This window comes from Schistocerca americana, chromosome 4 (assembly GCF_021461395.2).
Source record: "Schistocerca americana isolate TAMUIC-IGC-003095 chromosome 4, iqSchAmer2.1, whole genome shotgun sequence".
NCBI classification, from domain to species: domain Eukaryota; kingdom Metazoa; phylum Arthropoda; class Insecta; order Orthoptera; family Acrididae; genus Schistocerca; species Schistocerca americana.
The window spans coordinates 451,895,821-451,919,057 of record NC_060122.1 but is presented as its reverse complement, the minus strand read 5'-3'; positions in this window follow the sequence as shown (position 1 = coordinate 451,919,057).

Sequence of the window (23,237 nt, the reverse complement as noted above, 5' to 3'; positions counted from 1 at the left end):
GACTCTACAGTGGCGCGAGGATACTACAGTGGCGATCGAAGATAATCAGCTTGGCCGAAGATTTTGCTTGCTTCTCTTGTGTTTTAGCTTGCAGGAGTGCCCGTGTTCAACTGTTTCTCTTTACTGATTTGTTGTTGTGTTCTTGCATGTATTCCAGAAGGGGAGCTGCAGAACTAATCAAATTTCTCTTTTCAGAGGCTTTGCTTGCTTTTTGCTGCAAGGTATTTATGTAAACCATGAATACCCCTCCCCCTCCACCCCCTGCCCCCACGTCGCAGCCGCAGACGGCCAATGTGATGGATCTAACACAAGTTTTTCAGTTTCAGAACCAACGAATTGCTACCTTTCTGACGACGGTACAACAAACTACTAGCTGCACTAGCTGCGTCAGCCGCACGACCGACCAACCAACAAGCCCAAGACGTGCCACCGTCGCGGCAATTTGACAAAGCAAAAGAAGAGTGGCTCGAATACCTGATTCAGTTCCAGGCACATTGTCAAGTTCATAGTGTTCAAGGTACTGCAAAGTTACAATACTTACTTTCGATTGCTGGATTCCCAGTGTTCAGCTATTCCCAACTGCGTCATCCAACGAACTTAGCTATGAACAAGTAATCGCTGCATTAATCAATACTATGACCAGCAAGTACAAGTAGCTGCAGCTAGGTATCATTTCTTTCGCTTGCAGAAAAAGCCGGAACAGACTACCGTCAGTGGTTCACAGAATTAACGGGCTTGACTAGGAAGTGAAAATGTAAGTGTAGTTGTGGCAACTTTAATGGTGATTTAATGATTCGGGATGTATTAACATTGAATGTCCCAGATAGTAGACTGCGGCAACAGATCTTAAAGTACTCTGATCCATCACTTCCCCACGTCTTGAAAATCTTAGAGCAATATGATTCGGGTGCCATAGCGGCCGATAAGTTTGACCAGGTCCCGTTATGTTGGGTCGAGTCGCCCCTTATTTGCGACCCCCAAGCAGCCACAACAACGAGCGCCTACACAGCCGCGCGGACAGCCACATAGACAAGTAAACAGGCCTGTGAATTTAGTGAAGTCTTGCCCTAGATATTTGGCTCGCCGTAAAACACAGTTTTGCCTATCGCGTAACGCAACGTGTTACACGTTTGGAAAGAAAAGGCCTTTTCCAAGCAGTTTTTTTGCAACGGCACAAAAACGCCAATTTTGCCCGCTCGTGCACATGCAGTGAACCCAGTGTTTTCAAAACCTACAAGTTCTGACGAGAGTAATATTAAGGTTGTGCCTCCTTCTCGTCCTAGTGCTGTGCAACGACGTTCTAACAAGCTTTTTTTTTTCATTACGAATTGCTGGCCGTCGTGTGAACTCTCAGTTAGACACAGATACCTCAGTAACTTTGCTTCATCGTGCCACGTATGAATAGTTGGGCTCACCATGCCTTTCAAAATCTAGCAAGCACCTCACTGATTACAAGAGACAGGAGATTCCAGTGTTTGGACGGTGTAGTTTGCCTGCCACTTACAAAACGCACACTAGGACAGTGTATTTTATGTATTGTAATCAAGAGACAGTGATAACATATTCGGTTTAGATGCCTTTGATTTGTTTGGACTTACCATCCAAGACAATGTACTTTCAGTGACTGCTTTTACACCAAAAGACAGTGTTCCTAGCTTGCTTAAAGACTTTCCTGATCTATTTTCAGAAGGAATGGTAAAAGCTAATAACTTTGTTGCGCATGTTACATTGAAAGACACGGCACAGCCTAACTTCTTCCGGGCCTGCCCCATTCCAATTGCTTTAAGAGACAAAGTAGCCAGTGAATTGAAAGAATTGCAAGATAACAATGTAATTGCTCCCATTCAAGTAGTCAATGGACAAATCCTCTCGTTTTGTTGCCTAAGCCTTCCGGTCGCATTCGCATTTGTATGCACTTCAAGTCGACAGTCAAGCCACAGACAATATTGGACACTTATCCGTTACCTCGTCCTGAGGAACTCATGGACAGGCTTGGTGCAGGACGTTACTTTTCTAAGATGGATTTGCGTGATGCCTACTTGCAAATTCCATTGTGTTAGTTGTAAATAAACACTTAGGACTGTTCAGGTATTTGCGTTTGCCCTTCGGTAGTGCTTCCGCACCCGTCATTTTTTCAATTGGAACAATTTGGAACAGCTGACTGCAAAAGTGCCATTTTTGTTGAAACTACCTGGACGATATTGTCTCAGGTCGTACATCAGAGGAATACATTCCCAATTTACGTACACTTTTTCGAATGTTGTCAGAAGCAGGACCCAAGTGTCGTCTCCAAAAGTGATTTTTTGAAAACTAAACTACAGTACTTAGGCCATGTGATAAACAGTCAGGGTGTGCACCACCTCCAATCTCATTTATTTGCAATTTGTGACCCGCCTGTTCCTTACAATGTGTCTGAAGTGCAGTCAGCACTAGGTAAGATAACATACTACGTTCGGTTCATACCTAATGTCGCTCAGATCGCGGCTCCATTGCATCGCATGTGTCGCAGATATGTACCTTTAGTGTGGACCAAAGAGTGTCACAATGCATTTCAGAAACTAAAAAATGCTTTGGTCAGAGCCAGATGTTTAGTGCAAGTAGTTTTGCAAGTCGACGCTTTTCTTCCTACGGAATCGACGCTGTGCTTTCGCACAGAATTGGTGCCTAAAAAAGACTTTTGGCTTTGCCTCAAAGTTGTTAATTCAAACTCAGCGCAATTATTCACAAATTGAAAAAGAAGCTCTCGCTATTGTTTGTGGTGTGACAAAATTCCATCGTCATTTCTATGGTCGCAAGTTCTTTTTAGCGACAAATCACAAGCCTTTGCAGTCCTCGTTTCATCCGTCAAAGCCGGTTCCTACACGCACTGCTCAAAAATTGCAACGCTGAGCTTTGTTGCTTTCGCAGTATCAGTGTGAAATTGTGTACTGTCCTACGGCAAAGCATGGCAATGCAGACGCACTGTCTCGCCTTCTGATTGGCTCAGACTCTGATTCTGATGCATCTGTCACATCTTGTTGACACATCGATGCGCAGGACTCCGAATTGCTGGAATCCTTTCCCTTGCACCACTGAAAAATTGCACAAGCCTCGGAAACAGAGTCATATCTCAAGATTTTGTTGCATCACATTCGCATGTCTTGGCCTCGCCCATTGAACGGTATCCAGAACTCAGTTGTGCGGCGCTATTTTGCAGGTCGGCATAACCTTTCAGTTCAACAGCGTGTGATTCTAGTTCAAAATGACAGTGGACAATCGCGTGCGCTTACTACCAAAGTGTTGCAATAGGATGTGTTGCGATTGCTCCATCAAGGACATTGGGGACTACTTCGCACTAAACAGTTAGCGCGACTACACAGTAATTGCAGGGCATGGATGCCCATAGTGTCAGATGACGTCACACTGTCGCGAATGCACGGGAAACCAATCCGCTCCGCTACAGACATTCTCAGCTTACAGATACTCAGTTGCCATTGCAAACGAGTGCGCATTGGCTTTGCAGGGCCATTTTGGAACACTCTTTGGCTCATAGTGGTAGACTCTTTTAGCAAGTTCCCATTTGCTGCTCCTATGGTTTCTACCACATCACGTAGCACCATTCAAACTTCGTCCTCCATATTTTGCACAGAAAGTTTGCCAGAAGTACTTGTGTCGGATATCAGACCACAGTTCCCGTGATTTTGAACAGTCTTATGAACAAAATGGCATTCGTCATTTAGCAAGTGCTCCGTTTCACCTCCAGTCCAACAGAGAAGCAGAACGCTTTGTGTGGTGTCACCGCCAGACACCACACTTGCTAGGTGGTAGCCTTTAAATCGGCCGCGGTCCGGTAGTACACGTCGGACCCGCGTGTCGCCACTGTCAGTGATCGCAGACCGAGCGCCACCTCACGGCAGGTCTAGAGAGACGTCCTGGCACTCGACCCAGTTGTACAGCCGACTTTGCCAGAAGGGGATCACTGACCGATACGCTCTCATTTGCCGAGACGATAGTTAGCATAGCCTTCAGCTACATTTGCTACGACCTAGCAAGGCGCCGTATTCAATCGATAATTAATATTGTGAAGCATGTATCATCAAGAGCGATGTTCTACAAATGTGGATTAAAGTTAAGTATTACAAGATTTTCGTACTTTATTGCAATTCTCAAGACATTGTCCTGTTCCAGACCTCACGCCAATCTGCGTGAGCTTAACGCGTGCCTTTCGGCTACTTCCGAGTGGCGTGGCTGTCTTGCTACGCCACTACACTTTTGTACGCACTTTTAAACAACAGACGGCCAAACTTCGCACCAGCCGTACACGAGAACAGTCGCTGCAACTCTTTTTCGCCTGCTATCGCTTCCACCCACGAGACGGACTATCACCGGCGGAACTTCTGCATGGACGCCGCCCTCGGACGCTGCTATACTTGCTAGATCCACCGCAGCTTCCGGGGCCGCCAATGGTCCGCAAGTATCGCTTTGCGCCGCGCGCTTGTTCTTCTCAGGGTTTGTAACAACCGTGAGCGCTGGGAAAGAGGCGTGATCCAGGAATGCATTGGCTCTTTTATGTACTTGATTGGAAGACTCGATGCCTTGCAGCACCGCCACAAGAACCAAATTCGTGCGTGTCATTTGCCCCGTGATTCTGCTGCTTCTCTGCTCACAGGTTCACGACCTCACGGGATCCCGCGGCCTTCGCAGCCGCCCACTGGTGCCACCAGGGCAACCTAGGAGGAGAGGATGGACCGTACGCTATCACCCCCGCCGTCCTCACTCGCCGACCTGTTGGACATGGACCCCTCGACGCCGTCGCTGTCATCGCCCCAGGACACCCCTCGGGCCTTGATGTGTGCCCTGGCAGCAGTTTTCCGGAGGACGTTCCTGTTGTCTTACGAGCCAGGTGCCGGGGTAGACTCGAGAGTACGCTGTCCTCCACAGCTCCCTGCTCACCTCTACATCAAACGTTCTGCCTCCCTTCCCATTGTAGTTCGCATCTTCCCTACACGATAACGGTGTGGCAGTTCGGGGCGGGTGGGAGGGGGGGGGGGGGGCGGAGGATGTGCTGGCGTAAGCTGCCGCCAGCACACCAGTCAGCAAAGATGTAGCACGAAAAGCGATAGTAGGTGCTGCATCAAGCGCGACTATCACGAGAGAGACCAAAGACATACCAACAAGCAGCACGCCACCAATTCCCTCTCGAAAGCAAGTATTTAGACCGCTACCGCTGACCGGAGGGTTTCACTCGCACTCCAGTTCGGCGTTTGTCAGTCCCATCGCAGAGTCGGTCACAGGCTACGATATTACATAGCGACTAGTGGTAGTTTACACCCTCAAACCTTTTTTGTTGTTGTAATGAATATTGTTTCATGGCATTTGAATTGTTACTTAGTGGCATTTTTCGTACTGTTGCTATTTTTTATATATTTGACTCCTCAGTTTTAGCGTAGTATTTTTCGTAGATCAAGAACGATATATTTCTGGCTTCCCGCGCCATGTTGTGGGTGCTGTGTTTTACGTTAAGCGGCTTTGTATGTTTGATGTCATGTATGTGTGTGTTCTGACCCAGTGCTTATGCGGAAGCGTATAACCATTGTTATAATAATGTTAGCTTGTCCAAAGGGACAAACGAGAAATACTTCATCATCTCGGTTAAATATGATAGCAAAGTTGTTTGTCTACACCTTCAAAGCTTTTTTGTAATGAATATTGTGTTTCACGGCATTTTAATTATTACGTAATGGCATTTTCGTACTATTACTATTTTTATGTATTTGACTTCTTAGTCTTAACGTAACATTTTACGTAAATCACGAACGTTGTACTTCGAACTTCCCACGCCAGATGGTGGGTATTATGTTTTTTAAAAGACTGTGTTATACCTTATTTCATGTTATTCATATATTATTCTTTTTCCTTTTCTTTTTCTCTTTTACTTGTCCTGCACTCTGGCAACTTGCTATCGATCTGTTTTATGTTTTGTAAGTTGGTTTTTTAAAAACAATACGCCAGTGTATTTTAGATATTTCCTTCCCTCTTCGTCTGCTATGTGTTTTACGTACATTTTAAATTTGAATTGCTTCATGATTCACAAATGCAGAAGAGGGATTTTGTGTTAATATCTTGCAAAACCAGTAATATTAAGTATTCACGTGACACATGAGACATAGAGGGCGTTCCAAGCCCTGTCACACCGAGGTCTGCTGTACAGGTGCATGTAAACAGCGGCCTCAGTTTATGTGATCGCTCTAAGCTTGTGGTTATAGGATGATACCAGTGCCTACCAATTTTAATTGTACATTACAGGTATGTTCCTAACAACTGTTATGTTCATACGCAGATGTAGTTGTGATTTTCTGTTTTATACTCGTTGATCGTTATGTGAAAATTTTTTACGTCTAGCACTGAGGATGGTCACTAAGTGACTGAAAATCGATTTTGCTGACAATAAAACAAACAAAATATGGCCAATACTGACTTTCCTTCCAATTTTATCCACTATTTGGTCGTGGTGCACACAACACTCCATGGAGTCACCGACCAGAATTGTGTAATAGCAATGTTACCGATATTGTCTGCGAGAGGACTATTACTGAGGAGCTTGATCCACAACACGGCGACTCTATTAAAGTTAAGTGGCGGCTATCTGTTCATGTAAGTAAAGAACTGTGTTAATCCAGGTGTGCATTTGTGTTGTAGAAAGAGGATACCGGCTACCCATAATAACATACTCTCCCTTCCTTCCTACGGTACAAGACTCTGCAGTGTGGAGTAATTACTTCAAAATCAGTGTCCAATTAAACAGCGCAGTAGTGAAATGTCAAAAGCCACTCATCCACAGTGTTATGGATGCAGATGAATCGCGGGGTGCCAAAAATGTAAATGAACAACTGACTTATAAAAAGTGTATCACGCAATATCGCACCACAACAAATTGAAGAAACATTATCCGCAACCTGTACAGACCGTGATTTCAATTACGACAAATGAAGAAACTATAAGACACCGCTGGAAGTCCGCATAAACGCCTCACGATGAGCAAAACAATTGAAATGATTTGCAATATGGTAATTAACATACGATAAATAATCATAACAGCTACATTCTGCCTTAGCCTAAACTAAAGAAATGAGAGAATGTTCACATTCTCGACGATATCTCACTAACTACTGCTGTAGCTGCAGCCATACCTTCAGATCCCACCACGAACGTATGTTTAAAGACAGAAGTTACTTCCCTTTTTCTATTGTAATTGAAAACGACCGCAACGAACTAACAAAAGGAATGCTGTGAAACACTTGACTTCATGAGCGTCAGATGACTGATAAGAGATCGCCATACTTCGCCAGTTACTACTATAATGTTGTTTATCACCCATAAGGGCCTTTATGTTGCTCATTTTCATTGCACTTGAATGATGGAGCTCCAAGAATGGAGACACTAGGTGTTCACCACAGTAAAATATTAGTATTTACCTGACAGCAGAGTAGCCAATCAAAAAAGCTGACAGCAAGAAGTCGATATGGTTGTATGAAACTGCATCCAGTGTCATATTTTAACATCCATGGTTGTTACCAGAATGAAATTTTCACTCTGCAGCGGAATGTGCGCTGGTATGAAACTTCCTGGCAGATCAAAACTGTGTGCCGGACCGAGACTCGAAACTGGGACTTTGTCTTTTGCGGGCAAGTGCTCTACCAACTGAGCTACCCAAGCACGACTCACGACCCCTCCTCACAGCTTTAATTCCGCCAGTACCTCGTCTCCTACATCCCAAACTTCACAGAACCTCTTCTGCGAACCTGCAGAACTAGCATTCCTGGAAGAAAGGATATTGTGGAGACATAGCTTAGCCACAGCCTGGGGGATGTTTCAAGAATACAGAAGAGCTTCTGTGAAGTTTGGAAGGTAGGAGACGAGGTACTGGCGGATTTAAAGGTGTGAGGAGGGGTCGGGAGTCGTGCTTGGGTAGCTCAGTGGTAGAGCACTTGTTCGCGAAAGGCAAAGGTCTCGAGTTCGAAACTCGGTCCGGCACACAGTTTTAATCTGCCAGTAAGTTTCATCCATGGTTGTTGTTGTGGTTGAGCGGGGAGGTAGTGGGTATGAAATATGGTGTGGTAGACTGTAAATATCCTTTATCGATTCCAAAACGAGGCGACAGTCTACCGCAAAAGAAGAAAAAAAGAAAAAGATGTTTGAGAAAGACGAGAGCATATGGCATTTCACTGCAATTAACTGGCATATTATGGGTCTGTGTCATGTGTGGGGTACAAGGGTGTGGATCCTGTTTGCCCACTGCTGAGAAACTCTTTCACAAGCAGAAAATAAGACTGAGCTACAATCCGATATAGTGGTAGATAAGCGTCATGAATCGACAGCATATGGAGAGCCTCTGCAAGTATTAAAACTTTCTGCCCGCCTGTGCCGTCGCATCACACCCTGCTAATTCTCATCTGAGTACTGTGACAAGATAGAGGCGTCGCTAATTAACGGTAGGTAACACCGTGCACCGACTTTGAAGCACTGGATATAAAATTAGCACAGCGCTCAGCATGGTGAACGCATTGCTATTTCGAAATCTGTCTTACGCATAATGCAAGCTGAAAGATCGTCAGTATGGTTGGTCTTCGCTTTTACCGACCAAACATCCACAGTAGTTACACTTTAATCACTGTGAGTAGATACTTGCCATTGTTTCAGTATTTACAAGCTTGATGACAGTTCTGCTTAAGGATGACTTATTCCAAACATTACTGTCTGCGTTTTTCGTTCCTGATTTCGTGTCCTGATGACATCTGCTTCTCCTTTCACGTTAGCAGCAGCTCGAATCGAACTAACAGTGCGCGTATTGCAGTAACAGTCAGCCCTTTAATTTTTGTTGTTGTTCTCCTTCAGCCGACTTCTGAAGCTTATCTATTGAATGTGAATAGCGTACTATGGTTAATTGGCGGCACTTCATCACATATGTCAGTTATCGAGACTCCCTGAATGTAGATAATAACTCATGACAGAACGAATGACGATTCTTTAAACAGTAAATCCCTTTGCTGACGTGTTTTGACCAAAAGCTCTTGATCCACACACAGTGCAAGTGTTCTGGGCTGCCTTCACACCTCTGTTAAATGGTTCAAATGGCTCTGAGCACTATGGGACTCAACTGCTGTGGTCATCAGTCCCCTAGAACTTAGAACTACTTAAACCTAACTAACCTAAGGACATCACACACATCCATGCCCGAGACAGGATTCGAACCTGAGACCGTAGCAGTCGCACGGTTCCGGACTGCGCGCCTAGAACCGCGAGACCACCGCGGCCGGCCCTCTGTTAAAGCCAGAGCAAAAACTATGTTGCAAATGATAGACTTTTTTTACTTGCAACTCTCTTTCACAAATCTTGAACAATGTTCTTAAGTTTCGAGCATTCAAAATGCAATATGTAACTGCAAGGTAAAATAACTTCAAATTAGAAAATGACAGTTAATAAACACAATCGTAACGCCGCATCCACCTGGTCGTACGACGCTTGGCGATGTCGAGTGGCGTGAGGCTGGAAGTCAGCTGCCAGGGGCCGCTGTAGGGCGAGGAAACGACCGAGCGGAAACTGGGACTTGACACAGCAGAACTCTTGTGCAGAACTCTTGTGCAGATTTCTGGTATTACAGGTGGGTTATTAAGTGAACTATTTTTGAACTCCGCCAGACTACTTTCGTAGACAACCGAAATGCGATTTAAAAAAAAAATGAAAAAGAAAATGGAATGGAATGAATTCAGTCTCGCGATTCGTGGCTACATTGAGCGACGTTTGCCCCCGGATCACAAGCAGTATCAGCTTTGAGCCTCTCGAGGGAAGGACAACACCTTGTCTCCTGCCACTTTCACATTCTACAGTGTTGTCAGAAAGTGTGAATCGCCAGACTTTGAATTCTGAGGAGCGATCGCCATTATTAGCCACCTAATGAGAACGACTCGGACTTAGCCTCGGCGGCGGCCGGCCGGCAATCAACTCTTTTGTCTAAGACTTTTAATTAATTTTTTTCGCTCTTTCGTTCCTGGATCGAGACAATACAATGAATTATAACAATGAATATCAAAAAATTTCATACATACTCTCGGCACTTGAGCATGGCATTTTTGTGAAATACCCGTTCACGTATTTTTAACCGCGTTTCTCCTCTCTGTGGTAAAACGAACTTCATGAAAAAAAAAACAGCACCCGAAGACGACGGTGGATCGAACTGGACGACTTTTTGGTTAAAAATATGTAATCTTTTGCCATGCCAAGTCACCCAACGATCTTACAATGACTAAAGATACAAAATAAATCATACATAAGTTCGTAATAACAGCATATTCTGAAATAAAAACATTATTTAAAGTAGGACACTTACATTATGCAATTATGGGTGCCATTTGGTTGCAGCTCCTGAATATATTAATGAAATAATGTAGTATTAATGGCGGTGTGCCACAATATGTCCTATCTGGACAAGACCTAGAATACAAAAGGTGCCTCTTAGTCTAATGATATGACTATCAAAAATCTTCAAATGTTGCCAGCGGCTGCATACAATATTTATATAGCTGTGGACTATATCTATGGCTCAACTTATTTCTCTATTTCATTACTTATAATTACGTTTTCTGCTAATAAAAGTTCAGTCTACAAGTGTGCCTTTAAACTGCTCCCTCAGTTGCGAAGCAAAAGGACAGGCGAGCAACTCACTCTAAAGCACATTGCATATATAAGTCTACAAATACACATACATTTCATATATAACACACATAGCATAACATAATATTTACACAAAACAGATTTTCAATGTTCGAATGTGGTGCGTGAGCCTATAACTTTTTTATGTTGGTACTGCGCCTACCACGCATGTGCAGTCGCGTAAAGTACAGTACTAGCGCGGCCGTTGTGAAGCGAGTTCATCACACGAAACATAGTTTATACTCAGTCCGTGTGTTCATGTGCACAAGACATCGTAGAGACAAGATTTATCATCATGGATTTCACAAATGTGGATTAACATTTAAAACAGGTTCAAAATCCTAAAGTTACAACATTCGTTAACATGAAATTACAAATTTTTATCGCTGATAGTCTCTTTTGCACAGTATTGCGCTTGAAATATCTTTTTGTTTCAGATATAACGTCTTTTCACGACGTGTCGTCGTTCACAGTTCCATGAACCGAAAACATACGATAACATTATAAAGGTGAGCATTGTTTATGGCAGTTAAATGTCACACTTCGCAGATTTGATACAGATGCTTGTACGCTATCACTGGAAGTACAGTTTATATTTTTGCACTGTTTATTTAGACTGATGTCACTGTTTGTTGCCGTAGGTCGTACATCGCGTGACTGGTGGATTCTGAATCCACAGCATAAGTTCGTGAAGGCATGGTGCCAGGACGTCGGACGGCACGATACTGGCGTCGATACTCGTTTAGACCAGGTAAGAGTGTCTGTCGTTTCCGAGAACATTTTGCTCCCTAAAGACCCGTCCAAAATTCCTCCACCCGTCGAGTGGTCTTCCTGGTTTTGGAACAAAGCCACCGTACGTCCAGTAGAGAACCAGTTCCTATTCAGACTTGCAGAGATGCAGATATACAGAGATGCAGCGCAGTAAACGTCAATTTGTGATGAACTCGAAAGTGTGGGAGCACTTCACTATGACAGTTTTTTCACGTATTCAGTTTGTCAGGCAATATACAAATATTTGAACACAAGTAGTTGTGACGTAGAACAAATGTCCGTTGACAGTCTTTACGCAAACTATTCGTAACACGACTTAACATTAACAGTTTGTAAACACATTTCACACATGAATAGTTCATCACGTCTATATACATAGCAATATATCATGAAGAGTCTTTTTCAATTATGCGGTTTTGCACACCAGTTTCCTCGTAGTTACAAGTTCAGCGACGCATACTAAAAGTCCACAAATAGTTTCAGGATATGCAAGTCCCATAACATTTCCCATATGGGCACATGTAACAAGTGAACATATATCATTTAGCTTTACCTAAATACAGATAAATACTTAGAAACATGTTACATATATGTTTTTTACATAGGTACAAATACATGCAAACATATCACATATTTCCCCCAGGCTGCGGCTAAGCCATGTCTCCGCAATATCCTTTCTTTCAGGAGTGCTAGTCCTGCACGGTTCGCAGGAGAGCTTCTGTAAAGTTCGGAAGGGAGGAGACGAGGTACCGGCGGAAGTAAAGCTGTGAAGACGGGCCGTGAGTCGTGCTTGGATAGGTCAGTTAGTAGAGCACTTGCCCGCGAAAGGCAAAGGTCCAGAGTTCGAGTCTCGGTCCGGCACACAGATTTAATCTGCCACGAAGTTTCATATCACATATTGGCTTTACATAAACAAAGAAACACATTTCCATTGTCTTCACACAAGTATGATTGGTCATATAAAAATATTTTCATATAGCTTTACATAGATCTATGATTTGGTTTTGCAAATGTCACCTGAAATAGAAGAGGATTAGACACGACATTCCACACCAGCAATAAGACCAAGCGCACAGTTACAAATAAGCAAGTAACTAAAGCAATGAACTAACATCAAATACAAAAGATACTCGCGACTCGAGTGTAAGTGTGCAGTGTAAGCATGGCCTTAGCTACTCGTAAGTGTGTGTGTTCAGTGGTGAAATGTGTATCCAATCAGTTTCAAGGTGAAAGTGTAAGGATGTAGCATGATTGTGTTCACGTCAATCAGTCGTTAGTAGTCGAAGACTGGCGGTGCAGTCAGTCAGTCTCGTAGCCTGAAAATATATCTTCTTCGCACCTGTACAAAAGTTAATATAAAATTTGCTTTAAAACTATAAGTGGCTGCTGTAATTATTCGGCAATGACGAATCTCTTATTTCTCCTTCTGCTGCTGACAAGAACAACTGAAACAAAATTCTTGTACTACGTAGCTTCCCTGTAGAAGTACTGTGAAGTACGTGTATTTGATAGTTGTTTAAAATGGCTCTGAGCGCTATGCGACTTAACTTCTGAGGTCATCAGTCGCCTAGAACTTAGAACTAGTTAAACCTAACTAACCTAAGGACATCACACACATCCATGCCCGAGGCAGGATTCGAACCTGCGACCGTAGCGGTCGCCCGGCTCCAGACTGTAGCGCCTAGAACCGCGCGGCCACTCCGGCCGGCGATAGTTGTTTATAACTTAAGCATGTTCCATAGATGTGTTTACTGTTGAGCATGGTATACTCTAAGATCACGCTGAGCATATAGTCCAATAATTCTGTTTGTTTCAGGATGCTACAGCAGATACACACCAGGATGCGGAATGCTGATAATAACATAAGAACCGTCGTAGAGCAGACGCCACTTCGCGCTGCGCCTCTGAAGAGCAGACGACTTACAGTGAGTACGCAAAAGCACTAACATTCGAACTTTAAATTCCTGCTTCCTCCTGACAGCGCGCACATAAGTTTTGTTCCTAATTTTGGCTTCCGAAAACAGCGTCGCACAGACTTTCCTTACTTTTTTGCCCCGAGTTGTTTGCTAAAAAGAAAGATATGGTAACGGCGTTGTCCAATTGTTGCCTTCTTTCCGATCGAACATGAACTCACTAGGAACGCACGGAGTTTCATAAACATTGAGGTTGATGTGTATCTCTTCAAATAAAGACAAATATGTTATCCAATTAGTATGTTTGGTAGAAATGTAGGTTCTCATAGATCTGTTAACCTCACGGAACACACGTCAGTGGGATTACACTGGGGACTGTGCCTTGAGATAAAAATACTCTTACTACTACTGTCTTTGAGAAATTCACGCCACTTGTACCCAGTATAGTTGCAGCATTGTCGGATCAAATAGATTTTGGTTTTCCCACGTGACGTATGTAATCATATGAGAAACGACGAATGATGGCAGTGGCAATAGCAGATCTCACAGCACAAAGTTTAACACGCTTGGAGAATAAATCGTAACATGCAAGAAGCGTGCAAGGGCTAAGTCCCTGCAGTCGCGCTATTCATCTGTGACTTCGGTGGCTCAGATGGATGCCGGCACAGTAACTCAGCTTGTTCGTTCAGAAGGATAGCTGCCCTCTGTAATAAAAAAACTGAGTTAATGGATCAACGACGAACTGAAACGGATGTCTTGTGACGTCCGCCACGATCAGATGCAACGAACGAAAAAACGAACAAAAAAGAGATTTAAAAAAAATTGGATAGAGCGTCTGCCATGTAAGCAGGAGATCCCGGGTTCGAGTCCCAGTCGGGGTACACTTTTTTAGCTGTCCCCATCAAGGTATACCAACAACACCTGTCGGCAGCTCAGGGTTTCAATTAATTATCATTTATGCAAGAATATATTTCACACCAGCACTGCTTGTGGGATGTGGACCACTCCCGTCAGAACTTACAATTTCTAGAGGTTTACTAGGTAGAACATGACCCCAAATCAAATGTGTGTGCCAAATTAAGTTGCGTTCAGAATCCTTAGGAATACAAATACACCAAGTAGTGACTTCAGCGTGACGGCGATAAAATAACACATTATGTATCAAATGTCGGTTGGACGGAGGATGGTCAGGTTGATTTGTGAGTAAAACTCTCGCCTTATTCCAGTGAGGATCAGATTTCTGCAACACTGACATATTACTACATAAGTCGAAATAATACTGGTGATATAGCTTATCCTGCATAAGAAGTATTCGGTAATCATTCACATTCTCCAGGTCAGAGTTGCACTCACTCAAGCTTTGAGGCAGACGAGACAAAGCGTCGGCAATGATGTTGGCTTTACCCTTAATATACACAATTTCAAAGGAATAGTTTTGCAAAGATAAAGCCTGGAGTGATAATCTGGGATGTACAAGCTTGCAAGTTAACAGAAATGTGAGAGCTCGGTGGTCGGTATAAATTTTAGTGTGCTTACCATGCAAATAATAATTGAATTTTTTAAGCCCCACTCTATAGAGAGAGTTTCAAGTTCTGTGGTAGAGTATGTGCGTTCACATTCACTAAGTGTGCGGCTTGCACAACTAACAATTTTCACATGTTCTTGTTCTCCATTCTTTACAGCTTGAAACAAACACCAGCCTAAGCCATAGGATGAGGCGTCACATGTTATACAAAAATCTAAATTAAAATCTGCGTGATCCAAAATGTTTGCTTTAACCAAAGCATGCTCAATACTGTGAAAGTATTTGTGACACTGGTCAGACCATATCAATATCTGATTCTTTTTGAGTAGGTTCCATAGCTGTTTGCTGTTTAAAAGTTGGTGTGGTAAAAATCGTCGAAAGAAATAACAAAGTTCAAGGAATGATTTCAACTGCTTTCTAGTCCGTGGACTAGGAAAATTCCTGATTGCGTCTTTCTTGGGTCAGGTCCTATAACTTGAGCATTAATAATATGTACAAGATACTAAATTTCACTGCAAGCAAATTTCGACTTTTTGAGATTAGCTGTCACTCCAGCTTGTGCGAATTTACGCAGAATCTTTTGCAAAGCATCAATGTCTTCAGACCAAGTATTACTTGCTATGAGCAGGTCATCAGTGGTGAGTAACTGATTCAACCATTTCATCACCAAGTGCTGTATCCAATACGGTGATAAACATGTCTAAACTAACGTTCAGACTGAAGGGAGGACACAGAAGTGATAGGTTCGCCCCCAAATATAAATGCAGTATTACTTCCTAGAATCTGCAGTGACTGTGACTTGCCAGAACGAATTGGTCAGATTTATCGTAGAAAACTGCTTACAATCTAAAAATTTCTGGAGTTGCTCCTCTAAATTCTCGGTGAATAGGTGAAATAATCTCATTAATTGCACGAGCATCAAAAACAACTCTGATATTCCCGTTCTTTACACCAAGTAAAGGGCTACAGTAAGGTGATGTGGAAGATTCGATGATTTTCCACTCGAACATTTGTTTCAACTCGTGTCACACAGCAGGTCGTTGAGGTAATGGCACATTATCGGTTTTGTGAAAGAAAATCTGGTGAAGCTTAACTTCTACTTTATACACGTATGTGTTGATCACACCTGGTCGTTTGCTAAATACTTGTATATACTTGGACAAAACATCATAAAGTTCATCATGTGTGACAGTTGTGTTTTCTGATAACTTATTACTAATTAAAGTTTTCAAGTCTCAAACTCGGCATCAGGTATGTTTGTCTGTGTGTCAACATCACCAGTGTCCTGTATTAACTGAAACTTGTACCCTGCACAATATTTATCGTGCTTCAGAGTCTTGTACCCAGGTCAATTGCATTTCACTGCCCTTATCTCTAAGTATACATTTACGTTGGGAGAAGTCAATAGTGCTGTCCTTCTTGCACGATATATCTAGACCTAAAATACAATTAGTGACCAGGTTTTGGACAACGAGGAATGGCCATTGTACGATTCCATGACCTACCTTGACTGTCACAAAAACCTGTTTCTTAACCCTAGAAGACTTATTGCGTACGGCAGTTAAAATTTTACAGTTATGGACAGGATACTCTGGTACAGGCTCAAACTCACACATTTTCCTGTAAAAATCATACGACAACACACTAACAGCCGCTCCTGTGTCCAGAATAATAGTAGTGGGAATACCACCGGCAACACCAGTAGCTGAGGCCAAAACAATTTCATTGGTAGATGAACGACATTGTGTGTTCTCTTGTAACAGTTCATCAGACAACTTTTCGTTATGATTATACTTTATAAATTATAATGGTTGCTGTGTACAACTGTCAGGTACATCATCATTGTGCTGTTGCAAAGTGGGTGTGTCAAATAATAAATTTAAATTGAAGTCGTCCCCTAAATCTTCCACAGCCACGACACGGGACACGATAGTGACTGTTTTTAGTTTGACGTCGTCACATTTGTAGTGGGTGCAGGCACAGTCGGAGGTGGAGTATCACTAGTTACTTCGATAATATTTACATTTGAGTATTGTTTATTCCAGTCTCCGAACTGTGGTGGTCGTTGCGTTTTCACGTTTTGACTCACCTGCGGGTTCGTAGGTAAATTCCAGTTTGAGTTTGCATTTGCGGCGGCGGCAATTGCCACTGGTTTGAATTATTGTTTTTCTGTGATGGTGTTGCAGTTGTCGTTACTCCAGGTCTGTTGCTGGTTTAGTGGGTATTGGTAGTTTTTTCTCTTAAAATTTTTGTTACTGTTCTGATAATTATTATTACCGCTGTAGTAGTAGTAGTTGTTGTTGCTGTTGCGCTGTCTCTTATTTGGATTGCCGTCACTAGAATAAGAAGTGTTATAATTGCTGTTTGTGCTGTGTTAAGCATGTTGGTTCTGTTGTGTATATACATTTGCCGTTTGAAGCGGTTGATTCTGTTGTTGCCTTGCGTGTCCGATAGCAGCCGGCGCGCCGGAATTAGGTTGGCTACCCTGCGTATTTTGCATGGCGCTGGTGTAAACAATGTAGCAATTATTTTGCCGTACGAGCGCTGGTCCTCGTAAAGCGTATCAACAGAATCGGGCACGATGAGAAAATACTCTGCGTCGTTGCCTGGGATGTGCAGAAGTTTTTCTTTGATATTAAACGGCAGTCTTGCCTTCAGTGCGCGACGAATGTCGCGCATTGCAACCGGCTCGTTAAGTAAATGTCCAATATTTAAATATTTCTCAAAATACCGGTGCAAATTGCCGTGCTTAGGATTGAATGGTTCAGGATCCACAATCTGTCTACGATGTCGTTCCTGTACAGATTGTGACCAAAATTTAGATAAAAAGGCTTTCTCAAATTGTTCGTACGTGACGCATCTGTCGGCTTAATTATACGCCCATACAGCTGCGTCGCCTTGGATATAACCGACAGCATTAAGATATCCTCTTACGGTCACCCCTCGTATGAGGAAATGAATTCCTGAAGGCTTTAAGAAAGATGACAGGATGTACGGCTCTTTTTTCAGGTATAAATGGCTGAAATTGTCTGTGTTTTATGAGGCTCTCCTCTTCCTTGGCATTATAGTAATGTTTAGTTTCAGAATGATTACTGTAAGGCTCACCTGGCGAAAGGCAAGGAAAATGTTGTTGATAATTATCCCGACTGCAATGCAGTGCGTCACGCCGAGGTACGTACTGTTGTTGTTGTTGTGTGTACGTAATGTGCTGTGTGTATACGCCATAAATGTATTCATTGCCAAACTGTGTGTTTTGGTTGCTATTACTGTCATTGCACACTGGTTGTACGTCATTGTCAAATGTTTCGATTGCACAGCGGCAGATTCTGCTGCTTGATTGATTACGTGTATGCTGTTATTTAGATATTCCGCGACTTTGTCGCGGACAACTGCAGGCAATTTTTCTTGTGAGCACTCGTCAACATATTTGTCTTTTTGCTCTATTCAACTGTGAAATTCTCTATTGATGCATGAGAAATGGCTGTCAGTACGTAGTCTTGCTTTTTCAGAAAGCTGTTTGTCGATTGTGTCAACTTTGTTTTCGACATCGGCAATACGCGTTTTTATATCAACATGCACTGTCGGATAAGATTTAAACTGAGTAATGACTGACTCGCATATTTTGCTGAGATTCTTTACTTGTGCTTGGATTTAAAAAAAAAAAAAAAAATGGTTCAAATGGCTCTGAGCACTATGGGACTTAACTTCTGAGATCATCAGCCCCCTAGAATTTAGAACTGCTTAAACCTAACTAACCTAAGGATATCACACAAATACATGCCCGAGGCAGGATTCGAACCTGCAACCGTAGCGGTCGCGCGGTTCCCGTCTGTAGCGCCTAGAACCGCTCGGCTACCCCGGCCGGCTGTGCTTGGATATCTGTCACATCTTTATTTGTATTTTCTTGTTGTAATCAAAGCTCTGAAAGTTTAGCGTTGAGGTCGGTCACTTGCCCAGTCAGTCTGTTATTTATCTCCTCAACACGGCTACACGAAGTGTCGTTTGACGTTTTAAGTGCAGCTAAATCTGATTCAATTTCATCATGTCACGTTTTTATCTCGTCATGAGCCGTTTTCAAAGTGGCGCGCATAGACGTCATCTGTTGGACGATACGTGCGTCAATGTCCTGTTTATGTTGTGTCATCTGATACTGAATGGATTCCATCTGATTTTTGTTGTCAGACATCATGTGATTTTGTTCATAATCATGTGATTTTGTTCATAATCGCATCGAACATACTGGTAATGGTAGTGATGTACAACTGTTCCATCCCCAACTCGTCGTTAGATATGACGTCAGACACCAAAATGGATTCGGAACTAGATTTAGGCATATTACTGATAGATGGTCTATTTTCTAAATTTACGTCACCAGAATAGTAAATAATATGTCGCTCATTAGTATTCGAGTCAACGTCACTTTCATTATTTAATGGCACGTCAGAGTAGGATTGCGTCTGTGTTTTCTGTCTCTGGTTCTCCATCTTTGCTAATTGTTTTCTAGTCAATACCATGTCACACGTAATGTGTGACACGATAAAAATTTAAACTAGTATGTCTAATCAGGATAAATATAAAAATTAATCTCGCTGTGCGACAATGTCTGAACAAGAAAATTAATTGTCGAAAGTAATGTTGGAATTTTGAACACTAATGGCTGCACGCCATATTGTCAACTGACGAAACTGTATCGTTGCACTCTATGAATAATGAAAATAGTTTTGGAAACCGCGATGTAGCTTAAAATCACTGCTACGGTAACGAAAATTTGTGATAGATCTACCATGTAAGCTACGATAATACATAGCGCTTGGGCAAGATTGCTGAAGTAAGGATGTGGTGCCTTACCTTGTATCCGCGATTGCAGCTTAATTTCAGGTGTCGACATACAATGCGTCTTACTTCAATGTATTCCGGTGTCGTATCGTTTGTGGTATCCAATAATTATGTAACGAAAGGAAGACAATATAGTACATAAAACAATGCGTCCAGACACAAAATCGCCAATTGAATTAATTTCTTTTTTGGCTCATTCGTTCCTGGATCGAGACAATACAATGAATTATAGCAATGAATATTAAAAAAATCATACAAACTCTCGGCGCTTGAGAATGGCATTTTTGTTAAAGGTCTGTTCACGTATTTTTAACTGTGTTTCTTCTCTCTGTGGTAAAACGAACTTCATGAAAAAAAAACAGCACCCGAAGACGACGGTGGATCGAACTGGGCGACTTTTTGGTTAAAAATACGTAATCTTTTGCCATGCCAAGTCACCCAACGATCTTACAATGACTAAAGATACAAAATAAATCATACATAAGTTCGTAATAACAGCATATTCTGAAATAAAAACATTATTTAAAGTAGGACACTTACATTATGCAATTATGGGAGCCATTTGGTTGCAGCTCCTGAATATATTAATGAAATAATGTAGTATTAATGGCGGTGTGCCACAATATGTCCTATCTGGACAAGACCTAGAATACAAAAGGTGCCTCTTAGTCTACTGATTTGGCGATCAAAAAACTTCAAATGTTTCCAGCGGCTGTATACAATATTTATACAGCCATGGAATATATCTATGGCTCAAATGATTTCTTTATTTCAGTGCTTATAACTACGTTTTTTGCTAATAAAAGCTCAACATGCAGATGTGCCTTTAAAAACTGTACAATATTTAATGGAAGTACATCAAAATCTTAGAATGAGTCTTAAATACAAAGCATTTGCTCGAAAATATTTTACTTCATGCTTTGCAGTAAAGAAGCGATAATGTTTAGTTTGTGCTTTCCAGTTAAGAGAGTTGCCAAGAAGAACACAATTAATTTGGGGACGAAAATTTACATTATTCGAAAGATTTCTGTGTCTAAGGAGAAGTGTAGTTTCGAAAGACGGTAAAATATTCAACTACTAAGGATTTTCCTGTTTCTATAACTCAAAAGTTTTAGATTTTTGTTAAGAATATATTTTTTTAATATTCCATGTTGAAGAATTTAACTTTTTAGTTTACAGTTTCATGGTTTGGAAGATGAACATGAAAGGAACTGAGGCCAGACCAAGGAGGCTGAATACTGGAAAGTGCAAGGACAAAACTACTGTGCAACATCTTTGAATCCATTTGCTGCAGAATCGTAGAACATATTCTGAACTCAAACGCAATGAGGTATCTCAAACAGAATGGCGTCCTCCATGCCAACCAGCATGGATTGAGAAAACACAGATCTTGTGAAGCCCAACACGCACTTTTCTTACATGACGTGCTGAGAACCATTAACCAAAGCATTCTGGTAGATACACTGTTCATCAATTCCTGAAAAGCATTTGGCTCAGTACCACATGTACAATTATTGTCCAAAGCATGACATCATGGGGCATCAATAGTAGAACAAAGTGTGTTCTACTCCACTCTCCATTGTTGCCAAATTTATTCATGATGGTGGATCCAAGATGGCGGCGATAGATATAGCAATGTCTCAAAGATGTCATTGTGGGAAGTTCAAATTTTGGCGGGAAAATAGGCCAATTGGACTATCTCCACTAAACATAACCCCCTCCCCTCCCCCTCCCCACCCCACCCAAGAAAATGGCGGCAAGTTCAAATTCCAGCAGGACAATGCACCACACCATGGCTGCCTCCACTAACCTATGAAAGTGGCGGGAAAACAGGTCACTTGGGCTACCTCCACTAACGTAATTCATCCGACCGCCACCCCTTCCTAGGAATTGGCTGGGAAAGGACTCAGCCTGTGCAAGATAGGCTGGGCGTAAGTCTTTATTTTGCATGCAGTGTTTATTTAAACAATTTCAGGCAGTAGCTCCATGCAGCGTGCCAGTCATGAGGTCCGAAGTCCAACTGATGTAGTACACAGTACTGCCACCAGAGGGCAATGTCGTCCCTTCCATGACGTAATCCAAGAAGGCGATCTTGGGAGGAAAGATAGTGGGGAAAGGACTCAGCCTGTGCTGGGCTGCTGGATAGGGTGGACGTAAGTCTTATTTTGCAGGCAGTCTTTATTTAAACAATTCGAGGTAGTAGCTCCATCCGTTGTGTCCACCATGAGGTCCAGACTGACCTAGTACACAGTACTGCCAACAAAGTGCAGTTTCATCCCATGGCAGTCTATGGAAAAAATGGCTACTGGAGAGAGAAGGAACGTACTTTATTTATTTTCGAGCAATTTATTTAGGGACGGATTTGACATAATATATTTATTACACTGATACAAAACACTCACCCTGCCATGCTTGGGGCACAATACACAGCATACAGACACGCAGACAACTCGTAAATTACCGAAATAATTGAGTACACAGCATACAGACCTGCAAACTACTCGTAAATCGCCGAAATAAAGCAGTACACTGTGGAACAGACACACAAACAACTCGTAAATTATCGAAATAATGCAGTACACAGCATACAGACCTGCAAACTACTCGTAACTCACCGAAATAATGCAGTACACTGATGTAAAGACACACAAACAACTCGTAAATTATCGAAATAACGCAGTACACTGCATACAGACCTGCAACCTACTCGTAAATCACCGAAATAATGCAGTACACTGACCTACAGACACACAAACAACTCGTAAATTATCGAAATCATGCAGTACACTGCATACAGACCTGTAAACTACTCGTAAATCACCGAAAAAATGCAATACACTTTTGTGCAGAAACGCAAACAACTCGTAAATTCTCAAAAAATAATGCATGTAAAAGGCTCTGCAAACACACTCAGAATGCTTAAACAGCAGAAAATAATGCACTGTACAAACACTCATTGCATCTAAACAAACGCTTTTGAACTATTATCATTCGCAACTATCAGAGGCTCCAACGTGCGCATGCACACAGCCTGCCATGAGCCACTGCCTGACGCAAGTCAGCCTCATCACTATCATGCCACTGCCGCCTACAGCAAGCAGGTGAAAGTCGCTTCTGTTTTCCAGTATACAGTTAGAGTCCTTCGAGTGTTATACTGACGTCACATGTCTATGTAAATGAGAGCCTAGTCACCCTCCGGGCTGCGCTATAGAAATATGATCCAATGCTTAGCAGAATAGCACAGGTTGGATAATGGGACATGCAAGCTGCATCTAGATAAGCAGGCGTTTACCAGCCGAGTTTGGCTGACGCACCGACGCGAAATGTTCTTATAGCTACACATCATTGCAAGCGAATGTAAAAGGTTCTCAATTTTATACTTATGTAACATGGCTATGTAAAAGAGAACCAAGTCGACCTCTCGGAAACAGTAAAGTCCCACAAAAAAATAGTTAACGGCCACTTCCATGTCGACGTTCTCTCAGATTCCTCTTGCTGTTGCA